Source organism: Ornithodoros turicata, chromosome 7 (assembly GCF_037126465.1).
Source record: "Ornithodoros turicata isolate Travis chromosome 7, ASM3712646v1, whole genome shotgun sequence".
Taxonomy (NCBI): Eukaryota; Metazoa; Arthropoda; class Arachnida; order Ixodida; family Argasidae; genus Ornithodoros; species Ornithodoros turicata.
The window spans coordinates 53,816,344-53,843,800 of NC_088207.1; the positions used below are offsets into that span (position 1 = coordinate 53,816,344).

General features: G+C 47.2%; 3 long non-coding RNA genes across 3 annotated transcripts; 1 reads left to right on the forward strand and 2 right to left on the reverse strand.

Annotated features, from left to right (window-relative positions):
• Nucleotides 1-9,122: 9,122 nt before the first annotated feature.
• LOC135400105 (uncharacterized) lies at nucleotides 9,123-13,474 on the reverse strand. The gene is made up of 4 exons (XR_010424522.1): nucleotides 13,363-13,474; nucleotides 10,161-10,345; nucleotides 9,531-9,677; nucleotides 9,123-9,198 (listed from the first exon to the last, which is right to left on the reverse strand). It is a non-coding gene; the product is annotated as an uncharacterized LOC135400105 (long non-coding RNA).
• A 93-nt stretch (nucleotides 13,475-13,567) lies between these two features.
• Nucleotides 13,568-14,602, forward strand: LOC135400106 (uncharacterized). The gene is made up of 2 exons (XR_010424523.1): nucleotides 13,568-13,891; nucleotides 14,076-14,602. It is a non-coding gene; the product is annotated as an uncharacterized LOC135400106 (long non-coding RNA).
• A 7,311-nt stretch (nucleotides 14,603-21,913) lies between these two features.
• LOC135400107 (uncharacterized) lies at nucleotides 21,914-27,049 on the reverse strand. The gene is made up of 3 exons (XR_010424524.1): nucleotides 26,974-27,049; nucleotides 24,360-24,546; nucleotides 21,914-22,153 (listed from the first exon to the last, which is right to left on the reverse strand). It is a non-coding gene; the product is annotated as an uncharacterized LOC135400107 (long non-coding RNA).
• Nucleotides 27,050-27,457: the final 408 nt, after the last annotated feature.

The following is a 27,457-nucleotide window of genomic DNA, read 5'->3' on the forward strand; positions in this document are numbered from 1 at the left end:
CTCCCCCGTGAACACGGTACGCGATTCGAAGCCCAAAAGCACGGCCAGGTACTCGGAAAGTCTTAAGGTGGAGGTGCCCTCGGAAAGCCGAATTTAACATTTCTGTTCGATTCCGTCGAAGCTGAAGCACGCGCGTTCGCCCAGGCATCCAGAAGTGCTTGCGGCGTCGCATAATAGCCGGGAGGCAGATGTACTTGCAAAGATCGAGGAATTTTCGTCTTTATCGTGAAAGAAAATTGACGTGCTACGGGGAGAGAGACGCGTAGCGTTTCTCCGTGTCCCTCGACGGGTGTGAGATGTAGCAGCTGGACAAAGGGTTCCGGTACATGCTAACCTTTCGGCGTTTTCATAGAGTAGACGTTATCCACGAATTCTAGCGAGGCGTCCAGCTTGTGCGTCTGGGAATACTTGTTGAGTGTGTTACGTAGGGACGTGGTTTCTGAATTCAAAGTGATGTCGCCGAAAGCGACTGGTGCGGCGTGCTCCAATAAGATGGAGGTGGCTTCGCGTTCGCTCAATTTGGGAGGCTTCACCGCACGACCTGCTTCGCGGGACGCTAGCAAGGCGTCGAGTGCCTGTGCGAGCCGAGGGTCCAATTCCACGGCCTTCACGTCCACGGGTAAGACGAAGTCGTATCGCGATTTATTGTACGCGAAAGAAACGTTAAATTCCAAAAGGGCTTTTCCCAAATCCCTCTCGAGATCGGAGGTGACACGAAAAATTCTGCCCGGCTTCGACCGTATCCTCGAAAGAAACCTCGATTTTCGCATCTTGCCTTTCGTACCAGATATTTAAAAAATTGTTGCTTATGCTGAGATCCATCAGACCGACTTTATAGCGATTTGAGAGCTGAAGCGGACTATCGAAAGCTACCGTGAAGGCGTTGAGTTTATTCGAGGGAAACTTATCCATGCTGGCGTTCGAGAGCAGGTGGACGTAGATGTCTGACGTCATTTCCCAATCTTGACCATGTCGCTGCTCGGAACCCAACTGTCGTGTTCTTTGTCGTAACCGAACCAGCGAACCAAGGAGAAGCTCTGACCGTTCACTTGCTTCTTTCTCAGCACTTTCGTTACTGGCCAAGGCTGATTGGCGTCTCGGGTTACGACGAGTACCTCCTCCGGGTAGAAAGGTCCATTCACTTCCTTACCCCGGTAATCTTCCAGGTGCACGACGGGAGGGTAGGTGTCTCTCAGGTGGGAGATGGTGAAAATCTGAGGCGACCAACTGCCTTCCGAGCTCTTATGAAAACCTTTTCTGTGTAGTAGGACCCTCACTTTATCTCCCACATTGAGCTTCTTTTTCACGGAGGGTACGACGGGCTTCCTATTTATCTTATTGAACAGCTCCAATTCGTTTTCGGGTGTGACTTCGGATGGGCTGATGCCAAAAGTCCTGTGTTTGGTGTTGTTGTAGTCGCGCACGATCTTGGGAAGCGCGGAAACGAAGTGGTATATTCCGATTACTCTAAAATAGCGGAATATTCTGTCGCGTAAAGTGCGTATCACACGTTCTGCCTGCGATGCCTTGATTACTGGATAAGGGTGGAATACATGTGGACCTTCTTTCGTGACAGGTACTCCTTGATGATCTTGTTGTAGAATTACCCTCCTCTGTCGCAAAAGATGCGTGTAGGTGCGTTACCTCCCCAAAAACGTCTTATCATGGCCCTTTTCATTTCGTCGGGGCGTTTCGTCTTTAGCGGGGGGTGCGCAGAAAGCGGGAGAGGGAATCGACCGCCACGAGAAGGTAGCGGTAGCCGCCGTTGAATCTCTTGTATTTTGAAAAGTTGGCGAGGTTCATTTGCCACACGTCGCTGATCTTGAGCGCGATGATGCGTCTCCTATTAAACTTTCTTCTGATCGGATGGTGTAACGTGTAGGCATCAAGCTTTCTGAGAATGGCGAGAGCCTTTTTTTTTGCTCAAGTGATGCGCTTTTCTATAGCGGTCCACACCCCCAAAACCACCCGATGGTTTCTCATATCCCTCCATAAGTCGTCCACGCAATGGAGGCTTGCTGCTGCTGCTGCTGCTGTTGAGGCTCACGAGATTTGGGCCGAGAAATCAGGCACAATAGTTTCGAGACTTTGGGGAACCAGGAAGGTTTCTTTCCCATCTTACGTTGCAACAAATAATTGACGAGTTCATAAATGGAGGAGTGCCTGATGGGCTTGCCCGACACGGAGACACAACCCTCGCGATCCCAGAAAATAACCTTCTTTAATTCTGAGACGACCTTTTCCGCTTCCTCTTCGTCCACCTCTGGAGAGAGGAGCGAATAATCATTTGTAGCGTCGGACACCTTGTTTTTATTGTCATAGGGGTCAAATCCGTACTGCTTGAGTATGCGATACAGTGCTTGTACTTGCAGTATGAGTTTCACTTTGACGTCGTCACTCTCCTTCGAGGAAAGAATGTTCCCACTGGAGGAGGTGGTCACTTCAATTCTCGTTTCTTCGTCACTTCAATTCCCGTTCAATACACTGAGGCACATTTCGGAGAGGTGTTTCATGTCAGACAAAGAAGAACGTCTCAAGACGTCGCGACGGCGCGGAGGGGGTAGAGTGGAGAGTACTTTGAGTAAAGTGAGGTGAGGGCGGAGGTTCATTTCAGAGCGTAGATATATTGACGTCCTCCCGGAAAGATATTGCTACGCAACCTGTGGTCCTCGTGCGTATAGTTGTGAAGATCCACGAAAAAATAAGCGTGGGGCGACGACATCGCTTGTTTACATGCGTCCAGAAAATACTCCAATCTTTTTCTGCCAAATAGCTGTTGGCCGAAATGTTCCATCTGGTGCACGCCACAAGACGACGTAACTGGCGTTGTAGGATGCAGTGCTAAAATGGCTACTGTCGAAAAAGATGTTTTGAACGAGTAAGAAGATCGACGCGTTGGCGTGGTGAGAACCCCGAATGAAAAGATCGGTTACCTCCTTCAAGGAATCGGCGTCGGTCATGTGATCGTCGACGACGATCAGCGTAGCGCGCGACGTGCCCCACTCTCGCGGTAGCTCCTTGGTAAATTTTACGGAGTCCCCAAATTCGGCCTGCATGCTCGGCGAAGCATATTTCTGTACGTAGAATATTTGTGATGGAGGCTTGTCCACCACGTCGTTCAGGTTCCTCAGCACGTTCGCAACGAAAGTAGATTTGCCGCACATAGAGGGGCCGTTTAAGATACAGCGAAAAGGATGACGGAAACGAAAAGGTTCGGGGGAAGACATGTTGGGTGCGTACACGTTGCGCGAAGAAAAGGAAGAGACTGAGACTCCAAGAGGAACCCATTGCTTTTATTTACACGTCGTCGTCCTCTAGATCGGAACTGCGTTCCCAATACAGATTATCCAGGCTAAAGTTGAACTTCTTTTTCGTCAGTCTGTCTGCCGCTAAGATGCGGTCGACAGTCTTCATCTTGTCCTGACACATTTCTTGATGTGCTTGCAACCATTCCAGGCGGTGGATTTGAAAGGCTTTCTCCACGATGCCACGAATAAATTCGCGAAGTTCTTCGTTTTTTGTCTTTCCTCGCCGACGAGAAACGCAGGAGAATAAACCGCACATGGCGTTTTCCACGTATCGGTCAGAATGATGACGCGAGCGCGGTGCGCGCTACCTTTAAACAGATAAACGCGCGCAAAGAAAGGAGAGCGAAACCGAAACTGAGAAGCCACCCGTCGCCGCTAGCAGCGCGCGTAGCTGGAAGAGCGGAGAGCCGAAACCGAAACCACCCGCGGGCGGGCATGCGTAGCTGCCGCGGCGCGTCGCCCCAGTCAGTTGCTCGCTGGCTGTCGCGGAGCGCATGTTTAGACTTGTTCAGCAGTGGCCAAGCCTTTTCTCCGTGTTGACGCACGTTTAGCGGTTCCCGCCTTGTGTTTGCTGCATAGTGTTGTGACGCTGTGGTTAGGCCTAGTCGATTGCCTTTTCCCCGATGTGTACTGTTTTCTCCGTGCTGTTTAGCAGTAGCGGTTAGACCTTTTCTCTCGGATGCCTAGACTTGTTCAGCAGCGTTGGCATTTTCTACCTGCCGCTAGTATCTTGTTCTGTCTTTCTCGCATAGAGCTATGATGGTGGGGCCATCTGGTGTGATGCCTTGCAACTACTTGGCCACCTGTCGTCGTTCTCTGCAACTGCTGCTGGTGCCAACTACCAACATGGCGGGCGCTGGTCACTCGGGTCTTCTGGAGCGGTTTCTTCGGGACGGCATCGTTGATTTTCGAATAAATTGTTTCTCTGCACTCTATTTCTATCTATTTGTTTCATTTTCTACCTATTTTTTTATTTTTTATGGACTCTCGTGGTGCACAACGCTCAACTGGTCTGGACACGAGATAGACGCTCCCCAATTAGTATGGTGGCTCCCTGGAGGGTGCTGATTAATGTGGGGGTCCCAATTAGCTCTAATTGCTAATTAAATTGTGTTCAGGACAGTTTAGCGTTGTGCACTATGAGAGTCCAGTCATTACCACTGCCGTCTATACATACGCCGTCGGTGTGTCACATGTGCTCAGCAGTTCCATGCCGAAACTACGACTTACAACTCATTCCTACGGTCTATCGACCCATTGATGGAGTTCGTCATCACTTGCCACCGCAGCCGTAAAGAAGAATCCCTTCTCCACCACCTACGACTCAATGTTGCCCGTACACCCACACTTCTCTTCAAGATGGGTCGGCTAAATTCACCAAACTGTAATGTCTGTGGAGTGGAAGCTGACATCCCACACCAACTCCTGTATTGCCAGCAGCACCTTCAACATAGGGACACCCTCCGCTGCCGTCTGCTCCAGATTGGCTGTAACGACTTTTCGTTGGCCGCTCTTCTTGGCCCCGTCTTGCACCCCATCCAGTGGGCTGTCACTGCCGCTCTCCTCGGTTTTCTCCGAGCCTCAGGACTGGTGAACTGCATGTAACGTTGTCCCTGGTGTTTATTCTCTTCTTCCTTCTTTCTTTCTTTTCTTTTCCTTTCGTTTTCTTTCTTTTTGTTTCTCTTTTCTGTTCCTTTCTTTTTGTTTCTTGTTTTCTTTCCCTTTCCTCGTGTTTCTTTTTTCTTTCCTTCCTTTGTTTCGATTCCACCTTTATCTTTTTCTTTTTCCTTCCTTTTCTTTTTGGTTCCCCTTTTTGTTTTTTTTTCTTTCTCCTTCCTTTTCTTTTTCGTTTTCCCCTTCCCTTGTTTCCTTTTTTCGGAATAGCAAGCCGGCTCTTTGCCTAGCTAACCTTTCCTTTCTTTTTTTCTTAATAAACATATCCCCCCCAAACTGTCCTCAACTTGGCCCCGTCTTCAAGTAGCCTCACTTTACCCTACCCATGGTTCAGGCGATCGCCCACAAACGTTAGGTTACACATTACTTTTCCTTCTCTCTCCTCCCCAATTACAGTGTGCACGCCGGCACAACCGCCGAGTGTCCACGACAGTACCGCCGAGGATCTTCGTCGCAATATGCTGCTTGCATGGAGAGCAGGCACTCACACGGATATATCAGGGGGTGGGGGGATATGTTTAATAGAGCGGAAAAAAAAAACAGAAGACGGAAATGTCAGCCAGGCTGTTTGCTATTCCGAAAAAGAAACTGAAAAATAAACAAAAGAAATTGAGGAAAGGAAAAGTTGAAAGAAAAACAGGCACGCAGTGCAGTGCAGTTCAGGCACGAAGGAAAGTTCCAAGAATGTCCAGTCAGAAGGCAGACGCAAGGCCAGAGTCTTTTAAGAAGCGGAGCAGTGCTGTGGAGATGGCCCACTGAGTAGGCTGAGGGACGGGACCGAGGAGGGTGGCCATGGACAATGTGTTGCAGCCCAGCTGTATTAGACGGCGATGGAGGGCTTGCCGTTGGGGGATGTGTTGCTGGCAGTGCAGAAGACAATCAGGAATGTCGCCCACCTCGCCACAGCTGGAACACAAGGGGGAGCTGGATTGGCCCATTTTGTAAAGAAGCAATGGGGTGCGAGCAACATTGAGACGGAGGCGGTGCAGCAATGATATCAGGCTGTCTGTTGCAGAAACTTCAACCACTCTTGCTAATCGCGAGACAAAAGGGGCACAAATAGCTAACTGAAATACGGCATTCGTCGAAAACGCCAGGCAGTGGCAGAATTCGAACCACGCACCTCTAGGTGTCACCTGTCGATAGGTAAAGGTTGTAGTAACCCCTAAGGAGGAGAAATGCTCAAGTCGGACGCCAGGGAACAACTGTTTAGTCACGATGCATCATGGCGGCTCGAATCCTTCGGGGGCGTGCCAGGCAGCAGGTGATGCGTGGGTGGCAGGCACGCTCGTCGTCTTCACCAGCTACTACTACATTCTTCCCGCCCCACGCTGCGGAAACCGGACGGGAGGTGCCGCCGAGGATAGCGCCGTTGCAGAGAAGCTGGACTGTAGTACGAAGGACAGGGCCTACCTGCACTCTTAAAACTGAGTTTCACCGCATAGCACGCTCCTAGCCAACCATTATCTCGGATGATATTGTTATCTGCCCGGATTTATTAAAAAATGGAGGCGTACGCCTTTTTTGTGACACTTATGCTGTTCATAATTGTCACAAAAAAGGCGTACGCCTCCCGTTTTCAACAAATCAGGGCAGATAACGATATCATTCGAGATGAGGGTTGGCTAGGGGCGTGCTATGCGGTGAAGTTCATTTTTAAGAGTGTGGTTGTGCCAATGCGGTAGACGCCAGCGTTCCCTCGCTAAGACGAAGCGGCATGGTAGAATATATGCTCTGTGGCATACCTGGAGGAGAAGTAATGGTTGAGGGTGATTGATGTGCAGAAACCCTAATCTTCACTTGATCGGCGCGGAGGCGACGATTCATACATCCCTCCAGCTCCACCTGGTAAATGACTAGTCCCAAGTTATGTCGAACAACATCTTTAACCCAGTGCTGCTTCTTTGTGGGATCTCTACCTTAAACTGTGTCCGTTGGAAAATGCTGCGTTGACTTGTACTCGATGTGGATGGTATAACCCATGAAAATCAAAGACCGTCGTTGTAACCGGTTAACAGCAGTTACTGGGATACCTTTCTTTGAACCAAATATCGCCGTAAGGGGTTTCTGATCGGTTTACAAGGTGCCCTGCTGTAAGTTGCTCAATTGTTCGCTGGAAAATCGCAGGCGCCTGAGCGATTCCAAAGGGCATACGGTTGAACTGAAACATTCCCTTGTGGATATTCACGACCAACATCTTTCTGCCTCGTCATTCACAACCATCTGCAGATACGCTTCTGATAGGTCCAGTTTAGGAAATCTTTGTCCGCCCTTTAATTGCGCAAACAATTCTTCTGGACGCGGTACAGGTTATTGATCGATGTCCAGCTGTGGATTTACTTACACACTGAAATCCCCACACACTCGGATTTCTCCGTTTGGTTTCGGTACGACGACTATTGGTGTTGCCCAATCGGATGTCTCAACCGTTGTCAAAACTTCAGTCTTGCATTGCCGGAGACTTTTCAAACCGTTGGATGAGTCATAAAGAGGAACAACGAAAAGATGATTTAGGTTCAGTCCTAGCTTCTGAATCCGCACTCTTCCCACAAGATTACTATGAAGGTGTTCGGTCACGACTACTTCAAGCATGTGCTCCTGTACCTTCCCAAGACACTTCCACTATAACTTGACCTTTAATGACGATCTTGTGCTTGTTGAAGCCTTGAAGAATGTACTGTGGCATGTTCAGCTTCCGTTTCCCAAGCTGCGCCCATGTCTTGCGACCGATCAAAGTATGCCTTGAACCCGCGTCCACTTGCAGAGGGTAAAAAGCGATAAAAACCGGGCTGTTTGGTGGTACATTGTACGAGCGATAAAACCCCAGTGCAGAAGACACAAAAAGACGACGTGCACACACGAAGCCTTCACTGACTGACGAACAGATTTTTTAATGCAATCAGACACACGCTTAAAGGGACTATCGCATCCATCTCAGACGATTCCGAAACTGTAGCGTCGTTTTACTCCGCGTTCATCACTGATAATAACGCCGAAAACCCGACGCGAATTGGCAGCGTTATTCCTGTGTAGTTTGATATAAAACTTCGCAAGAGCAGACGACGCATTCCGGGGTTCCCTCTCCGGAAACGTCACACGGACGAGGCCAATCACTGCGCGCCTTATGACATGGAGAATACCAATCACGGAGCGGCCGGAGGGACCTTGGTAGCCTTGGCAACCGACAGACAGGCGGCCGGGAGGGCGAGCGAGGCGGAATGCTAGGGAACGGCGTCTTCTCTGTTACCGGCTCGCGGAACGTTGTTTCTGGTTAGTGTCGAACGTGTTCGTACAGTCAGGAGCGTAACGCCTTGTTTCACGTAACATGGTTACGTCTGCACTCACACTGGTAAGCGAAAGCCAGCGTATTTACCGAGGACTTTTCACTTAGTATAGTGCGATGCGAACGCCAAGCAGACGATCTCGGAGACAATCGCCTGCGCTGCGCTCCTATTCGTGTGCCTCGCTTACGTCATCATCGTGTTGGCTGCAGATGGAATGCGGACCTTTAAAACTCGATTACTTAATATTTAAGCTGTTTTCGGAAGAGAAATTTGGCAAAGTTGACTCTGAAACGGTGACGAACATCATCCTATCGGTATCATAGATACGTTCCCGGATGCTATAGTCCCTTTAAGTACACCACTGCTCGGTGGGGGGGAGGGGGGGCGTTTGCTTGGTTGTTGGGTTGTTCTTGTGGGTTCTTCTATTGCAGCTATCACGTATCACGAGATACACGATATTTTAATGAGGGCGTTAACTATTCATCGCGGCACAAATACAATTGTACTATGAGGCAACATTTCCCTGGTCGCGGTGAGCGGGCCCACATCTCCATATTTTTCCTTTACCATTATCATCATTATCATCATCATTTCCCTGGGTGTGGGGTGAAGCTAGAGGCGCGGATGAACATGTGGGCAGGAAGAACAGCAACGACAATTATAATGAAGGTGATGCGGAATGGGGAAATTCGCCACCTGAGTTGACGGGACGAAAATGGTCTTTTCGATGCTCACGAACCACAGTCGAATCTTATGCGAGACAAGAACGGCATTTCCCATTATCTTTCCTGTAGACGTATCTGGCGTACATATACCCGTGTATGAAACAGAACGTTACGCTCAGTATTTAAGACACCTTTATTCAGAGTTTTTCTCGAATTCTGCGGTCGAGTCTTCTTGACTGCATATCACCTGCCCCGCGAACTGCGTTACTGCAATGGAAAGCAAATAGAGTATGAATATTTGTCGTCCTTCTTATTAGCGTAAAGAGCGCCCTGTTTGTTGTTTCAAAACTAAACGGTGCAGAGAACCTGTAATCAGCTTACATGGTCTCCACTGTAAAACGTTGGATGACCTGTAAGGTGGCGAAGCGCCACCTTGCTTTACTTTTATTGCGTTAGATTCTGTATAATTGTGTCTGATGCACTTTCTTTAACGAAGGCATTCGTCTATTCACACGCGCCTAAAGAGACAGCGAAACACTGTGTTTGTTTTGCGCGGTTGTGGGACAAATATTTGAACCACCAGTATGAACTGGGCTTACCTATACAGACATATAGTATAGCCGTTACTAGATGGATGTTTGCTGTACGACATTTTGTGTCCTCGTTCGAAGTCGCCACGTCGCCAAGTGCGGTGCAGATAGGCTTCCTAGTTGTCTTTGCTTGTGGTACTTAGCCAATTAAGTGCCCTTGAAAAGGCAACGAGTTTGTTAAATAATATAATGTTTCGCTAGTTTCGAGCAAAAGAAATAAAAATATAACTAATGTACCTGTATAATGCTTCAGATGTTCGGCCCTTGTGTCTTAATTATCGACACTGGCATCATTTGCGAATGACATTTTGTTTCTTCGTGTAGCTCGATGTAAGACAAATGAATGACATTCGGTGCGATTGTCATTCGCTGGGAATGTCATTCGGTTTGCCCTGTGAAAGGGGTATTACCGTATTAACCCTAATGGAATACCCACTTAAAGAAAAGAAACAGGCATTGGGTGCGTTGCCTTCGCACCAGGACCAATAAAACGCATTGCATATATTGATGATTTCACCTGGATATTTCGAAGATTTCCAGTGCATAGCTGCATGCATATTGCGGCAGTTTTAGTGCATATCTTTATCCGCACTCTACTGATTAGATAACTTACTGATAGATACTGATTAGGATACTTACTTATAATTTGGTGTTCTTTGGCCGGCAATAGTTAATGCACTGTAGCTTCGTGTCAAATTTGTTGAGTGTTGTGGAAGGTGAATGGTAGATCACGTTTATTTCTTTGCACTCTCCGTCCTCAAACGTCCACATGATTCCCCCGGCATCTCCACGATAAGGGGATGTGGGTGTTAGGCTGCAGCGGGCTGCATGGAGAGAAAACGCAAATACATGCACTTATCACTTTCTCGGTCGTATAGGAATTTCATCCACTCTAGCTGAAAATGAGACGACCTCGAAGGGCCGTGCGCAACTAGATATGTGAGGAAACAAAGATGAAAAATCGCGTTTTTCTCTCTTGTGTGCCTAGTTATTTTCAATTTATTATTCTTAATTTTAACTATGTCAATTTCTCTGTTTTATCGCTTAAAGGTAAGCAACGTTTCAATGTACAAGGAAGGGTGGAATCGTATCAAAATCCGAATCGTCATTTACATGATGACGCGTGAGTGGGCAAGGCTGTATGTAGGTAATGGCGGTGATGGACAGAGTCCCCAAAATTGTACTTAAAGTAAGGTGCACAGTGCCTATTGTCGATGGTACTTGAAGTGCAGTACAAAGTATCATATTTTAAATACACTTCAAGTAAGGTACAAAATTACTGGGAATTCTACTTTAAAATACCAGCCAAGTACGCTGCAACTGAATTGAGACAGTATTTTATAAGCAAGTTGGTACATCTTGAAGAGGAAAACACACACACATACACATAAAGATACGATGATGAGATGGGGCTGAAAAACTTACAATGTGTGGTGCGAATGTATTGCTAACATGTAAGCACCGCATAGTCATTCCATTTGTATCTGTGTGTGCTACATGTAAGAATTTTTTGCAAATGCTACTTCTGAAGCCGGTGAAGCAGGTTCTGGTTACGTTTGCCCACGAGTATTAACTGTAACAGTCGTCATAATTTCCGTTTACAGCTGCTCAGGCAACCAGCTGTACCTGTGGAAGATGTTCTCTGGCTCCAGTGATGTAGGAGAAGCCACTGATTTGGATGAGAACATCAAGATCCATTGCAGTCTTTGAGAGCCTAAAGTCGCAGTCGCAATCCGCGTCTACAGATAACATTTCGTTTTCGGAACGTTTTAACATTTTCGTTCAAGCTGCTCCTGTGATAGCATCTTCTTCCTTCTCGTTTCTTGCTCGTGTGCGCTCACTGACAGCGCCGGTTTTCCTTTGAGATGAGCCTTCTAATGCTGACGCACGAATTCGAATTAGAATATAATTTTTTAAGATATAACGCATCATATACAAAGCGATAACATATGCGCAACGTCAACGACGTCCCAATAGGAACATCAAAGATATACGTAGCAGCGTATGCTACGCAGTCACAACATCTGTGACGGAATCAGACATTTTGCTTTCCCAGTCCACCTGCCCCATCGACCTTCGACGATCTCCCGCGCGCCATTGTGTCTCAGGGAGAGATTATAGCATCTTTGTTCATCCTCTTTAGCTTCAGACTTCCACCCCCAAATGTTAATCCTGCCGCGTAAACTCGTCAAAGGGGGGATGACTGTTGACTTTTTCCACTCATATACCTGATCAGACACGGGCCACGATTTTAAAACCCATGAGTGCTAGCAAAGTGCAACCACCTGTTCAATGTATATGTGTTTGAGAGGAGTGTTATTCCTGACTGCAATTAACTAAAGTGGGACTGTCTCTACCGTGACGAAAGCACGGAAGTACAACCAGATGCTGTATGGGATGGCCCGTCTGATTGCAACTACCCTCTAGAAGCCATTAGTAACGGAGGATCACTGAAATCTAAAAGGTTGCTAACAAAGCAAACCCAGGAAAAAGGAAAAATAAATAAGAAAAAGATAACCTCGGGAAAGTCCCTACAAAACCAAGTCGAAGGCTCTACGCGGGGCAGTCGGTAGAAGATGTAGCCAGAAGTCGGACGCCCTAGCGTCAACCCCACTTAAAGTTCCGTCGATATTATTTCTAAAATTTAACTTAGTTGTCAGTACGAGCCACCTTGTATTGGTTAGTGAAGTGAAGTGAAGTGCCCATCTATGTTCAACGATCAAGACTTCGTCGACAAGCAATACCACTCACCCCAAAGGACCTCCGAAGACAACCACTGCACATCACATAACAGATAAGACTGATTTATTGTCCACCACTCGCAACTTTGGACATTTAATTTTTTGCTGTCAACCGTAACTGTTATTAGAATCGTTTCATAAGTCACCCTGTTGTTATTGATTGCTTATCGATACTAGGAACCTATGTGCAGAGTAAACTTGTTATTGTTACCGACACCTCGACTCTCCTCGTAGTTCCTGTTGTGTCGCTCCCGAGCGCGTGTCTTTTGACCCGGGGACAGTCCGCCCACTTCTTCTGTGTTTGTCGGAACGGTGATACATCGGACACTGTGGCTGCATTTAGCTTTTGCCAGTGGAAGTAAGCCTAGCCCTCCCGATCTAGCGACGGAGGTGAAAGCCCACTTGGTGCGATACAAACCTAGTACATCGACGGTTTACCAAGAACAGTGTGCAATAAAATTCGCAAGCGCGAATTTCTTGAAGGCCTGACGCGATCCACTATTTTTTGGCGAATTAAAGTTTGTCAAATTTCAACGAATTGAATCTATGGGAGAAACAACAAAATCGCTTCTCTCGGCACGCCCGCTCATGATAGTTTTGCCAAAATGTCATTCCCTACAGTAATAGTCGGGGAATTGATTGCAATCAACAAATTCAACAAGCTTAGTGCCGTTTTACAGATCCCTGCGAATGAAAATAATGGCTTTGTCGTTTGCTATAATGTTCTGCACGCTGACGCCGTTACATTACTTCCTTAAAACGCGGGAGGAAAGCAAAAAGAACAAAACGATTTTGGGACGGTGCAGCCAACTCCCTCCAGAAGCGAACGTTAACGACCGCAGTCCGCTGAGTTCGCATATTTAAAACAAGCTGTGGGAATACTCATATCGGGCAACCCTATAAGTTGAGGGCCGAAGCCAACCCTCCTTCGGACGCTGTTTCGTCTTCCATATGAACTGATACTTTTCGCAAGGACACTAGGTGATTTGCGCAGACGCAGCTACTCTCTCAGAAGGGCAACATGTCAAAGGCTCTCACGGCAAGGGCTATCACACAAAACTCTATACACGGAAATGGCTGCATCGCGTTCATTCCTTCACCTTTCAGTCCAGGTCGAGGACGGTAGCAATATGGCGAAGGTAAATATTGTTCCTGTAGCGGACCGCGGAAAACGACGAAGATGGCCACGCCCGCCTGGAGCACCAGCCTCAGTTCCACCGGCGCCGGCTAACGGCCATTGCTCTGAGGTGGAAGAAGAAGAAGTTCCACCTGCGCGGCCATAGAGTTACTTCGGTCTGACCTGGTTTAGTCCCTACCATTACTGCACAGACATATATATAGACAAACATCGTTTGTCCCTTTTGTCCTGACAATCTCCCTTAGTGGCTCACGGGCATCATCTCCTTCGAAGAAGAAGAAGATAGGCTACCGTCATCGCCTCTCCGTGGCATACCATCATCGCCGGTCGGGACTCATGTAGAGGAACTCCACCTCCTCTAATCTCTCTGCACCGTGTGTCGGAGATTCTGGCGCACGTCAGCAGAACCCCAGATGAAAGAAATTATTCGCGGTTCTACCATACTGCACGTGAAGCATGTCGCCACAGAAGTAGACTGACACGCCTTAAGTGTAAGTCTGCTCTAATTACATTCACGTTCCTGCGTGCCATGAAGATAGCACGAGGAGTTGTGTAAGGTGAACCGCAGAGCTACTGATTGTCATGCCTAGTTGTCTGATTGCCTGATTGTCATTGCCTGATTGCCACTGCAAAAGCTAACTAGCCTTAACGAGCGCCTTCTTTCTTTCTTCCAAGGACGGCCTCGTTGTAGAATGCATCTTTATCTCTACCTGATATCTTCTTTTATAAAGCACTACTGAAGACATGTACTCACGGCTCTTCACGAGATACTGCCCCTGTACGAGGACGGCGCTGACAACGAGAAGAAAAGTGCAGAGAAATATCTGTGCTTGCATGGCTGTAGACGACTGGATACCTTCGATGAAGAACGGTGATATTGACCGGTTGTCCGCCGGGTTTTATACGGCATACCACGGCGGAAACGTTAAACGTATGGGAGCGAAAAGTTCTGCTAATCTGAATGCGATACAATTGCGTTTTAATGGTTTTTCTCCGAACTCTACGTGTGGGCAAATTAATGTCAAATTAACATACGTCGTTTCCTTTGAACAACAAATTTTGTAATTCTGATGAAAAATGAGACCATTGTTTTGTTTTGAGCTGATGAGTTCGTGGACGCTCCAGTTCTTGACGTCTACCAGCAGTGTATCAACGTTACGCGTAATAACAGGTTACCGGGTTTATTAAATCGCACAATTCCTTAGGCTTGTCTGGAAGTTATTAGCCGAAAAAGCCGATCATTCTGTCAGGTGAACTGTTACATTGAGTTTTTACCTGGACCAATCCCCCTTTGTCTGGTCGTCACTTCTCGAATTAATATTATATAAAGAAAATTTATTACATTAACCTGATGATATGTACAGTGCAAGCAGTAAATAACGGTGGTATATACAGTGAAGCCGGTTAATAACATACAACGAATGACAGTGGTATATACAGAGAAACCAGTTGATAACATAGAATGAATAACAGCAGTATATACAGAGTAACCAGTTAATAACATACAATGAATAAACAGTGGTAGACAAAAAGAGACAGCGCAGTGGCAGGGGACGATTGGGTTAGCTGATGGGGCGGCACAAAGGCTCTCAAGGTGTGGTGGCTGATGGGGTGGCTCAAGGCTCAAAGGCTGCTGAGCAGGAGCCTATTTTGTGCCGTGCATAATGAAAACAAAATAGGCTCCTCCTCCCGTTTTCAACAAATCTAGGGCGAGAACTTTGTCATTCGGGGTGATGGTTGGCTAGCAGCGTGCTATGTGGTGAAGTTCATTTTTAAGAGTGTAGTGAAGAACATTACATTACATTACATACATTATATACATTACATTACATACATTATATACATTACAGGCAACGAACCACTGAAACTATGAGAAAGAAAACCTATACTGTGCTAAATTAGTGAAGAGAGAGGACTAAGAAGGAAAGATAAGACCAGCTTTCATTTGATGTTTTAACACTGTATGAGGGAGAGTGGTAAGACGACTCAACAGTGCGTGAAAAATATTAAGGAATTTATCACGGTGAAGATGTTCGTGGCTAGCCACGTCAATGAGAAAGCAGAGAGGTTTAAGTGGTGCAACTCACGGGTCAAGAAGTTTCGCACCTCACTACGAAGGGATGCTACTGCTGCCAGGACCGGAAGGAACCTCGCACGTCTCACCAGAGAACATGAAACCCTAAAAAAGTAACCAAGCGGCATAGCCGATGCGTTAGCGATCGCGGTGCGACACGCAGGGCACCCCACTCTAACCGGCACCGCAACGAGAAACAACGCGCAGTTCGCGACCAGAAACATCTTGAAACCCGGCATTCGTAAAATACGTGGTGTAAGGTTTCTTCTTCATTACAGAAGCAACAAGAGGAGTTTCTTGTTACACCCATCCGAGAGAGGCGCCCGAGGGTAGGCAGGGCATCCCACCAGGCTTGCCACATAAAGTCACGTGACGGACCGGGGAGGTCGTTAAACATGCGACTTCGGAAGGGAAGACGCAGGTTACGAAGGCGGGCACGGGCCTCGTCCGCCGTCAGTGCCAGGCGCTCAGAAATCTGGACAGCAGGCACTTCCAAGACATCCCTGTCCCGCAAGTGGTGCTGTATCTGACAGAAGAAGTCCACCAACGAGCCATGCAGCGGAAGAGGTGCTTCAGCGCTTACTTGACTGTCCAGTGGAGGAAGACCTGGCAGAAAGCGCGTCTGTTCAGAATAAAAGTACACTGCCAGTGGGTGCCCTGCACACGTGACATCACGAAGTACCCCCTTAAGCGCCAGACACTGACAGATAACCGAGATGTTTGGTATACTCCAGCCGCCCAAAGAAACTGAAAGCATCAACGTTGGCCGGTTAACCGCTGCTTGCCTTCCAGACCAAAAGAACGAAAACAAGATGGCATTCAAGCAAATGACAGTTCGAGGAGGAGGAGGTGTTCGGCACTTCGAGACAGAAATTAATAAAATCCGTTCTTTTTTTCTTCTGTATTGAAAGATATGAGTATTGCTTCTGCTTGCGGAAGTAAATAGTGCACCATGCTTCGCTATGATTTGTAGAACATTTCCTCGTTACATTTTCTGGCATATCGAAGCAGCCCATCGAAATTTCACTGGAGAACAACATCATATCGTATCGATATGGTAAAGAGCCCTATACAGAAGCGATACAACAGCTACTTGTTAAGGACGTCCCCGTTCAACAAATTTCCGGGGTGTCGGAGCATCTCTCAAGTCTACCAATAGGTCAGACAGTGGCGAATATTGGAAGAGGGGACCGTCCCCCCCCCCCCTACCCCCAATATTAGATTACACATTAGTTTTCCTCCTCTCTCCTCCCCAAATGTAGTGTGCACGTTCCACCATATTCTACGTCCCACCCTGTCCTTTGAGGTCCCGCTAGTCGTTTCGGGGAAAGAGAGGTGTGAAAGATGAAGAATCCTGTTCCCCTCTTCCCCTCTTATTCGCTGTGATATCGTTTATCACAGTCGTTTATCTGTGATCGATGGGGTATTCTTAGTTTTGCTATCCATCTAAAGGTTCTTCGAGGTTTCGAGGAAAGTAGTAGTACTAATTAACTGCAAAAAAAAAAAAAAAAGGAAAAGGGGAAATACTTCGAGCAAGGTTTCTGCCCTAAGGGCGCTTGCAGCTCCATCTTATTTAGGTGGATTTAAGGTTGTAGCGGCAGTATATACCGCTTTCTGTTATGTAGACATACAATGCCTTGAGTGCCTTCATGTCTTGTTCCCTTCTAGGCCATCTTCCCATACCTTTGTAGTAAGAGACTCAACACAGACTCAACACACGCCTACACGGACAGCTCCTCCGCTAACAGAAGATCACCGAGTGTTCTCACTGTAAAAGGCTTCAAAAAGGGATACCGCCTGTCGGACGCAACAGCTTCCACTGCTGCAGAGCTACACGCCATACTAAAAGCCCTCCGCCACATCGACAGCTCCCCTGCACAAAAAGTGGGTACTCTGCTCAGACACGAAAGCCATCCTGGCCGCTATCATGAAGCAGGATACGGACGATCAAATGGTGTACCACATCGTTTCGAGGAAAGAGAGGTGTGAAAGATGAAGGAACCTGTTCCCCTCTTCCCCTCTTATTCGCTCTGATATAGTTGACTATTTTTAGTTTTGCTATACATCTAATGGTTCTTTGATATTGCTCTCTATTAGTGCAGGCTACTGGTCGTTTTGTTCCTCTGTTCTATTCTTCAGAATCGAATAATGCAAGCATGGAATGATTATTTCCTGCTTGCAAAGCACCCTATTTCCTGCTTACCAGCACATTGTCCTGGACAGTGTGCTGGTAAGCAGAAGGACATGTCTTGGACAATGTGCTGGTCACGTACGGCAAACTGTAATTCTGTCTGTAATTAAATGTTGTGTCCTGGAGGATGTGAAGAAAGCACGTGCAAAATAGTAATTGGTGGTTTACAGTGTCTGATTTTCTTCTCTGTTGCGCTCGAAATTCGAATAATATGAACATACAAGAATTCATTACATCTATCAGCAGTGGTAGTTTTAAACGAATTTAAAGGTTATGCACCCACAATACTGTCTGCTTGTGTTGCCCGTGGAAAATTGTTAGTGCTATACGATTTCTATCGCAATAATGGTGGTCACGTATAGGAATCTCAGACGTGTTATAGCAAAAAGTTGTAATTTTGATTGTAATCATATTGTTTAAGAACGTACTCTTTAATTAAAAGTTGTGCCCTTTGATATAGAGTAATTATTGCTAGTTTTCGGAATTTAACATAGTGCTATGATATGGGTGCTCTGGTTCATCTAAAACTTGCAGCGTGTGTAAGATATGACTGCTGATCCTTACATCTATTAAGCTGAATGCTAATAAACGAATAGTTTTGCTTGTACAACCGTGTATGTCTATTATTTGTATTCATTGGGGTTGACTCTTTAATAAAAAGTATATCCTTTCTATGGGGAATATGATGGTTTAGTGGGGTCCGCCGGTTATTATTGACGCAGTGCTGCGTGGCGCTCACGTGATTGTCGTAGGTGATGACGCATTGGTGGTGATGCATGATACATTGAATGAAATCATTAGCGCTTAATAATACTAAAATATTTTCTCTTGTATGTACTGTCTTGTCCCTTTCTCAGATCGTGAAGGTTTTTGGGACTGGGTTTTTCTCCTTCACCTCAGCACTCCTGAGGAGCACCTGAGCACCTCGTGCGAGACTGCCAAGCATACCCTTCTGCGCGCGGAGGCCATCTCCCTCACTCCAGCACTGGCACGCTAGCGGACATCCTCTACCTTGGTGGTTCTTATGCCGAACGTTTCGCTAAGACATGAACTGTGACTGAGACGACAAACAGGTCTGGAGAGCACAAAGCATTTAATATGACCGAACAGTCCTAAAGCCAGTCAGAAACCTGAGGGGGGGGGGGGGGGGGGTAACGTTGGGTAGACGAGCGGTCTGCCTGCCTAGCTGGCGGCATGTTGCTCGGGGGGGAGGGAAAAGTGAGGGAGGGGTAGAGGAAGAACAGTTACATAAGTTGCTGCTATGCATCACGTGTTCCTACAGTCGCCCTTGTGGGTCGACGACCTTAAAAAAGTCCAGAAGAGCTCTTTGGATGAGCTTCCGACGATGGAGGTTGCCACGAGGATAGACAATCTCCTCGAGTTCAGGCTTGCCGGTAGGCTGCATAGCTTTCTGCAGCGTGCGTCTTGCACCCGATGTGGCTGGGCAATCCATAACAACACGTTTCTCGGTTTCAGTTTCCCCACAGCGTGGGCATTTAGGGTTCGGGGTACAGCCGAGCTTGAAGACGTGGGCCCGTGTGTAGGCACTGCGAGAACGGATGCGGAGAAGGAGGGAAGCCTCGGCCCTGGATCACAGAAAACGCTGTAACGAAAAAGCACGTATTCGGCTTTTCGAAATAGAAATTAATAAAATTCTTTTCTTTGTGTGCTGAATGATATGCGTATTGCTTCTGCTTGCAGAATAAAATAGTGCTACGCACTCCACTATGATTTGTAGACCATTTCCTCGATCGCTACATCTCCTGGCATATCGAAGCAGCCCATGTGAATCTAACAGGAGAACAACATCATATCCTGTCGATATGAGAAAGACCCCTCTGCACTGAACACATCTCATTACCCTGTCTACGGGTCAGCAGCACAGACTATCTCTACAAGCTTCTTTAGCTCGGTTGGATGGCAGACCCTTCGATGTTTTTAAAGTTCTGGGTCCTTGGACAGCGGACCATCAGTTCCACGCCATGTAGGCATTTGTGCGATCCTGCGCAGACTCCAAGCTGGTGAACACAACGTGATTGACAGTGTGTGTGAGTGACGTGAGTGATTGTCTTTATTGTAGTTAGCCATTTTAGTTTTCCTAAGTGATCAGGAGTAGCCCGCTCTCATAATGAGTGCTCATTTCTCCATTTTTTTCCTTTTCTTATTAACTCTACTCGACCCTTCTGTAGAAGCGAAACAACCGGAACTTTTGAATTGAAGGACGTCCGCGTTCAACAAATTCGCGGGATCTCTGAGCTTGTCTCAAGTCTACCCATGGTTCAGGCATAAGGGATGTCTCGGCCACTGAAAAAAAAAAAAAAATCAGAACACAGCGGTCAGGTAAGTAAAATGATGGCCACAGTTTTCTGGGATCAGTTACCTTGGCAACGTACCGTTACCTTGCCGATCAGTTACCTTGGCAACATAGGGACGACGGGAGTACCATGACGACATTCTCCGGAGTCAGAGGCCAGCCATAGTGTACAGAAGCTGCGAAGGATAGTGACAAGACGTGTCCTCCTGTCGCGGGACAACGTCTCGCGGTCTCAGTCCCCAAGTGACGTGTTGTTCAGACTGCCCTTCGTGGGTTCGAGCAGCTTGACCACCCGCCCTAGAGTCCAGAACTGGCACCAAGAGACTATTTTTTTCCCTCAAAGTGAAAAGGAACTCCAAGGGCGAAAGGTTAGACGACTTGAGCTTGAGTTAGGGGGATTGACGCAAACGAAAAACTCCGACTCGTAAAGTTTTTTCACCGATTTTACCATTATTCCATACATTTTATGTCCGGGTGACACCTTGACCAAGACGCCGAACGCAGCCTCGAATTTCCGAACTGTTCCGGTGAAATTCGGACATATGACAACCCTACTATGACGTGCCATCGGTGATCAGATAGCGTTCCCAAAACGTTTGTTCTCCTGATATCCTAGAATGAACGGCAGTGATCAAGTAGCACGTCAGTCCGTCGGTTGCAGACGAATTTTTCGCAGCGAGTGAAGTGCATTGCCGGTGCGACGCCACTAGCGGAGTGACCTGGAGATCGAGCCCGGAAGCCTCCCTCCACGGCAGCGTTTTTTACAATTAAAGTAGCACAAAATACATTTTTAACACCCTGTTTTCATCCTAGAGAAGGCCAGTAAGATGCACCATGAGAAGTAATTCACACCACAGAGTCGTAATTATCGCAGAAATTGACTTTGAAGTACGCTGCAATAAGCGACCGTGCGCAAGGGCAGTGGAGAGCTGTGCCAGCCTGTGATCTGCCGGGGACCTCGCGCTGGCGCTACAGGGGCCACGCTCGCTGATTGGTCCAGAGAAATGATGTCTGCTACTCAGCTGTCTTCTGCTATTCGGCTGTTCGAGGCAAGCGTACAAGTCACTGGAAGCTAACAATTACTTCACCTTAGGCGAGCTGTTTGATCGTGGCGATTCACGTTAGCCTCGTTTACTTGTACACGGGTATCGTGAGAGAACCTCACGAAGACGATGTCAGGGAATATTTCCGCTTAACTGATCAAAACGATTCCAACACACAAAAACCATTCACAATCAAACGATTTCTTCGTTTCTGCGTTGCGTGGGAACTGATGAAAAGTGTTTTCGCCATCCTTTCCTCACCGAGTTGTCTACCCGAAGGGTACACGGCTTTGCGGCATGCCCAAAACTATCACTCTATCACTGCAATTGATCGCTGTTTTGCTCACACCAAGCAGATGATCTGCTGACTGCAGCGCCACCGCAAGAGTGTTACGTCAGGCACGCAAACTGGTCTATGGCGGCGAGCGCGACCTACAGGGGGCGCTCTAAAAGTCACGTGATCCGCCGGTAGTGTGGAAACAGCGGGATGCGTATCTGCAGTAGTGACCGCGTTTGGTCGTGTTTATGCCGTACTGCGCTTTTTTTAATTGCAAGTCGTCATCAGATACACTTGGAATGAACTTCCAGAACTAGCCGAAACATGAAATGTTTATAATAGTTTATAATATTAGAATTATCTTGATAATCAAGCTGCGAAACAGAAAGCAACCGCCAGAAAAATTGGTGCACTATGAGGCATGTTCGGAGCATTTCGCCGAAGCGTACATCCGAATGAAATAAAAGGGAAAAGTACTACTTGGTGGACAGAAAAGTGCAACAATATGGTGCTCTTGGTTTCCCGTCCAGATCCGAAACGTTGTTTTCTGAAACGAAATATTGTGCCGTCTAGAAATCTACCCACGCGAATGCTCGAAAAGACTCCATCAAAAAGCCGGCCTGAGAAAATTTTTATTGCGCTGTACTGTCAGATATAGTTTTGGGCGATTTTGTTTATTGTGCCATCGATCTTCCTAGGGCTTTGCCGTTGTCGCAGGATACGGATTAGGTCTCACACCTGAAGAAAACTGGTATCACATCAGTCGCATATCTCCAGCTAGATATGTAGGAATAAAGGCGTGAAACTGCTGTATGGTTTCCAATGTAGAGTAGTTCATGGATTTGGACATCACACTGTAGAATATAACAACAATAATAATATTAATGAAACAAACAAATGCTAATGCATACATGTTCCTGCCGGCGTCCGGAACGAAACTACTACGCACGCACAAGATAACAATACATATAATCACGGATGATAGCGTTCAATGTACACTCTTAAAAATGAACTTCACCGCAGAGCACGCTCCTAGCCAACCATAACCTCGAATGATATCGTTGTCTGCCCTGATTTGTTGAAAACGGGAGGCGTACGCCATTTTTGTGACAATTATGAACCGCATAAGTGTCACAGAAAAGGCGTACGCCTACCGCTTTGAACAAATCAGGGCACATAGCGATATCATTCGAGATAATGGTTGGCTAAGGGCGTGCTATGCGGTGAAGTTCATTTTTAAGAGTGTATGCAATATGCAGCTCCTTGAGGACTGTCACTGTAGTGCTAAAGGGGGCGATAAAGCTTACACCTCACACAATTGCAGTCCTGTTCGTATTTGTTTAAATGAAAAAGGATGAAAACTGTTGACACCTATTATTACCATTCCAAAATTTATCTGTATTGAATAACTCTGTACTAGCTGCTAATTGTCGTGGTCCTCAAATGTATTGTTACACGTTGCACTCATTCTATGTGGCACCACTTTTTATCTTTCAATTCAGTTTAAACTTTACAGTGCCCATGAGCAACCGGATTGGTCTGGGTAATTCTGGATTGGTCTGAGTAATTCTGCACCGCACCAAATAATTGTAATAAAACATAATACATTGACGGTAACCGAGCACAACAAACAAAACAATAATTGTGACACGGCGCTCAAGGGCGATAAGAAGGATTTTTTTTCACACAAAAATATCCCTATCTGTAAGCTGGTGAGGGCATCGATAAGGAAGGCAAAGCCCGTCCGTAACAACACTGCATCACACGCGCACCTTTCTAGCGCGCATAAATTTAAACAGGAACATACTCATTACGAATTTAATGTTCATTTGATTCTGTCTAGCCATGCTTCGGGAGCAGGCAACTCAACTAAACGTGCGTTGGCGATCTGCGAACGGCATTGCATCCGCACTGCGCAGTTCACTCCGCCGCCGCGGGAGGGGCGCCACCATCGCGCTTGTCCACAATAGCCACGGTTTTGGTTGGCGATATCGGTAGCCCTCGATCAGCGAGATATGACACAGTAGCGTACACAGCAGATTGCAGGCGGCGTTATATGGTATCCCACCGCACAGCAGAAGTCTATATGCAAATACCATCCGCATATACGAAGCGGATAGCGTTGGTGGTACTGCGCGAATCTGCTATCAACGCTATCCCTCACGTATGCAACAGACATAGCGTACGATGTACTAAAACTCTCTATTGTGTGAAATCGGTACGGTATTGGTACGGAGAGCCAGGAGAAGCTCCATGAATTGCGAAAATCTCAATGCACGAAAACACAAACGAGCAGAGCGCCTACAGAGTGTCGAGGGGTCCCGAGGGCAGATCAAAAGGGTTCTATGGTGCATATAAATGCATGTCTCGCACGTTGTGGCATATTTCGCTCGAAAGTGCATGAAACGTGCATATTTTGTAATATTTTCAGGTGCCAGAGCTTATTTCTGTTTTCATGGTTTTCCTGGATTCGAGTCGGCGTTCGATCGTCTTCCGCGAAGAAAATAATCTGGAATCGAATGGTTTCCATATGTTTCGGTGGGTGAGGTGCGGTGTTCAGCCGGTACCATGTGCACTCCATACTCCACTGCGTGTGTGACCGATGGGCCGTTACGAAGACGGGCGGCGTTCGCATTTTAATCGGCATGATGCAGTGCGAAAAAGACGAACATACGTGTACGTTGGCGTTTTTTATGTTGTCCATGCTTGTTTCGTCGTGGGTTTAGTGTACCAGCTATAACTAGCAATTACATTATCTTATCAATCACTAACGCAAAGCTTTCAGCTCCATGATTTATACCTGTGGTGCACGTATTCTTTGTTGTGTGCTGTAGAGCGAACGCCGCTATATTTTACCGTGTTATCCCTAATAAAACACCCACTTAAAAAAGTAAAAGCATTGTGTGCGTTGCCTTCGTACCACGCGCAGTGAAAAATATTGCATATATTGAGGATTTTTTTCCTGGATATTTCGAAGATTTTCAGTGGTTAGTTGCATGCATATTTCGACAGTTTCAGTGCATGCATTTATCCGCGCTCTATACTGATCAGATAACTTACCGTGCCAATGTGGCATTAGACCAGCAGGCATAGCCTCCTGCAGTCTCCCCTAGTGTCAAATACGTTGATGGTGTCAAATGGAAAGCCACCCACGGCTATACTTCTTTGCAGTTTCCTCTCTCAAAAGTCCACTTGTGTCACGAGGCGTCTCCACGATAAGGTTCCAGAACCGTTTGGTTGCAACGCCCTGCATGGAGAGAATACGCAAATACATGCACTTATCACTTCATCCACTCTGGCTAAACATGAGAAGTCGACCTCGAAGGCCCTGCGCAACTAGATATTTGAGGAAAGAAGGATGAAAAAGGAATCGCGTTTTTTTTTTTTGCTCTTGTTATTTCAAGTTATTTCAAGTTGTTGTTCTTAATTTTAACTGTCTTAATTTCACTTCAGTTTGCGAAGTCTGTTTATTAGACGCAATATAATCAAATCAGCACTAGATCGTGTAGGCCTATAAGTTGAGGACCGAAGCCAACCCTCCTTCGAACGCACTTTCTTCTTCCATATTAACTGATACTTTTCGCAAGGACGCCAGGTGATTTGCGCAGTCGCCGCTACCCTCCCAGAAGGGCTATCACGGCTGGAAACGACACAAAACTCCATACACGAAAATTCCTTCACCTTTCTGTTCCGGTCGAGGACGGTAGCAATGTGGGAAAGGTAAACATTGCCCCCAGCACTGTATGTCGGAGATTTTGACCTAGGTCAAGAGAACCCCCACTGGAAGAAATTCCGCTGTCCCTCGCCACAAAAAAAGACTAACACATCTAAAGTGTATGTCTGCTCTAATTACCTTCACGCTCCTGCGTGCTATGAAGGTAGCACGAGCAGTTGGGTAGTTGACAAACACAGAGCTACTGGTTGTGATAGTGGTGGTTTTCTCTCTTTCCACAGACCCGGGATGACAAATAAAATGATTCATTTCTCCTCTAGCTTAACGTGTTTCACTAGATAAGTACCTAAGATAACTAGCTTGACGAGCGCCTCCTTCCTTTCTTCGAAGGACGGCCCCAATGTATCTGTCCCACCACACGCGTCTCAGACTCTATGCCGACGACATCCGCTTATAGACATCTGCCGCTCGCCGCGACACCATTGAGCATCGACTGCACGGAGGTTTTGATATTATCGTCGCGTACCTCGCCGACCGCGGCCTTTCTGTTTCACCCAGCAAGACTGTGGTCATTGTGTTCACTCTTAGATCATTCAAGAGGTTCCCGCTCGTCATTGAAGGCTCACCCTTGCCATTCGCCCCGTATTACAAGTACCTGGGCGTGTTACTGGACCATGACTTTCCTGGTCTCGCCACACTAAGATTCCCACCATCAAGATGAACAGCTATACGTAGCAGTTCTTCGTTGCCTCGTCGGTTACTTCTCCTCGTCGGTTACTTCTCCTCGTCGGTTACTTCTCCAAGGAGGCAAAACCCGAGAAAGGGGTTTTGCATCGTGTCCCGTCTCTGCGCTGTTTTTACGTAGACGAGCTCTGTGCCAGTATCCCCGGCCTTCAGAGGAAGAACGATGTTCCTGTAGCAGTAGCCCGCCAGCTGGCGCTCGGGCAACTCAGTTCGGTCTATCCGTAGAGCCGCACTATCTGTACTGATGGGTCGGTAGCGAATGAATCATCAGCGGCGGTCTCCTACGTCTCGCAGGAAAATCGTGACCTCGCCCTCCAACTTCGCTACACAGTGTCCTGTACGGATGCGGAGATGCTCGGTCTACTCGCCGCTCTGCGGGATATCGCAGGATCTGTGCCTGACGCGTGTGTCGTTTTGACAGTAAGGCGTCTTTGGCACTCCTGTTAGCATACCACTCGAGCGTCGTGAGTGATCTGCGTACCATGGTATTTCAAGAGTACGACCACCTCCACTCGGTCGGCCACCGTGTCTGCCTCCAGTAGGTACCCGGGCATACAGGGCTACACGGACACACCTGTGCTGACGCGGCTGCGTGACGCGCCGCGCTTGATGCGGCCACGCCGGTATCACTCTTCTGCTGCTCCCGGTGTCTGCGTGTTGCCTGCTAATACGGCGTCTCTGCGGCGACGGCACCCGCCAGTTTCTTGTAGACGCTATCGGACCTCATGCATTCCTGCAGTCCACCGACCCCTCACTGGAGTTTGTCATCGGCTGCCGCTGTACCGCGTAGAGGAGTTCACTCCTGTTCAAAATGCGCCGCGTCCCCTCTCCCACTTGCCTCTGCTGCGCCGTAGAAGACGGTATCTCCCATCAGCTCCTCCACTATCGGAGTCACCTTTACTATCAGGCCGTCCTGGGGCAACGCCTCTCAGAGCTTCGGCGCACGGACGTTTCCCTCGCAACACTCCTTGTCCCCGTGCAGCCAGCTAGACAGTTGAGTGTCACAAAGGCAGTGCTCCGCTTTTTGCGTGATACGGGCCTCCTGGCTCCCCGTGAGCGCGGTTTCTTTTACTTTTTAATTTATTTATTTATATTTTCTTTGCTTAGGAATAAGTAGCATGCCGGCGTGCTGCATGGCTGACCTTTCCTCTTTTATCTTTCCTTCTCTTTTTTTTTCTGTCACTAAATCCCCCCTTCTAATGTAGCTTTATCTTTGCTATCTTATTTTATAAAGCACTACAGAAGACATGTACTCACCGTGCCTATACTGCTGTGCGACGACGGCGCTGACAAAAGCGAAGAGAAATACCTTTCCTTGCATAGATGTAAACGACTCCATACCTTCGAAAAAGAACGGCGATACTGACCGATTGTCCACCGGGTTTTATACGGCTGACGACGGCGGAAACGTCAAAGGTATGGAAGCCAAATGTTCTGCTAATCAGAGTGCGATACAATTGTTTTAAAGGTTTCTCCGAACTCTACGCGTGAGCATGTCAACTTAATGTGAAATTGACATACTTCGTTTCCTTTAAACAACAAGTTTTCCGATTCATGCAAATAAGACAATTGTTTTGGGGTGATGAGTTCGTGGAAGCTCCGGTTCTTGACATCTATCAGCAGTGTATCAACATTGCGCATAATAACAGGTCACCAGTTTTATTAAATCGCACAATTCCTTAGGGTTATGTGGAAGCCATTAGCCGAAAAGGTCGACCATTCTGTCAGGTGAACTATTAGA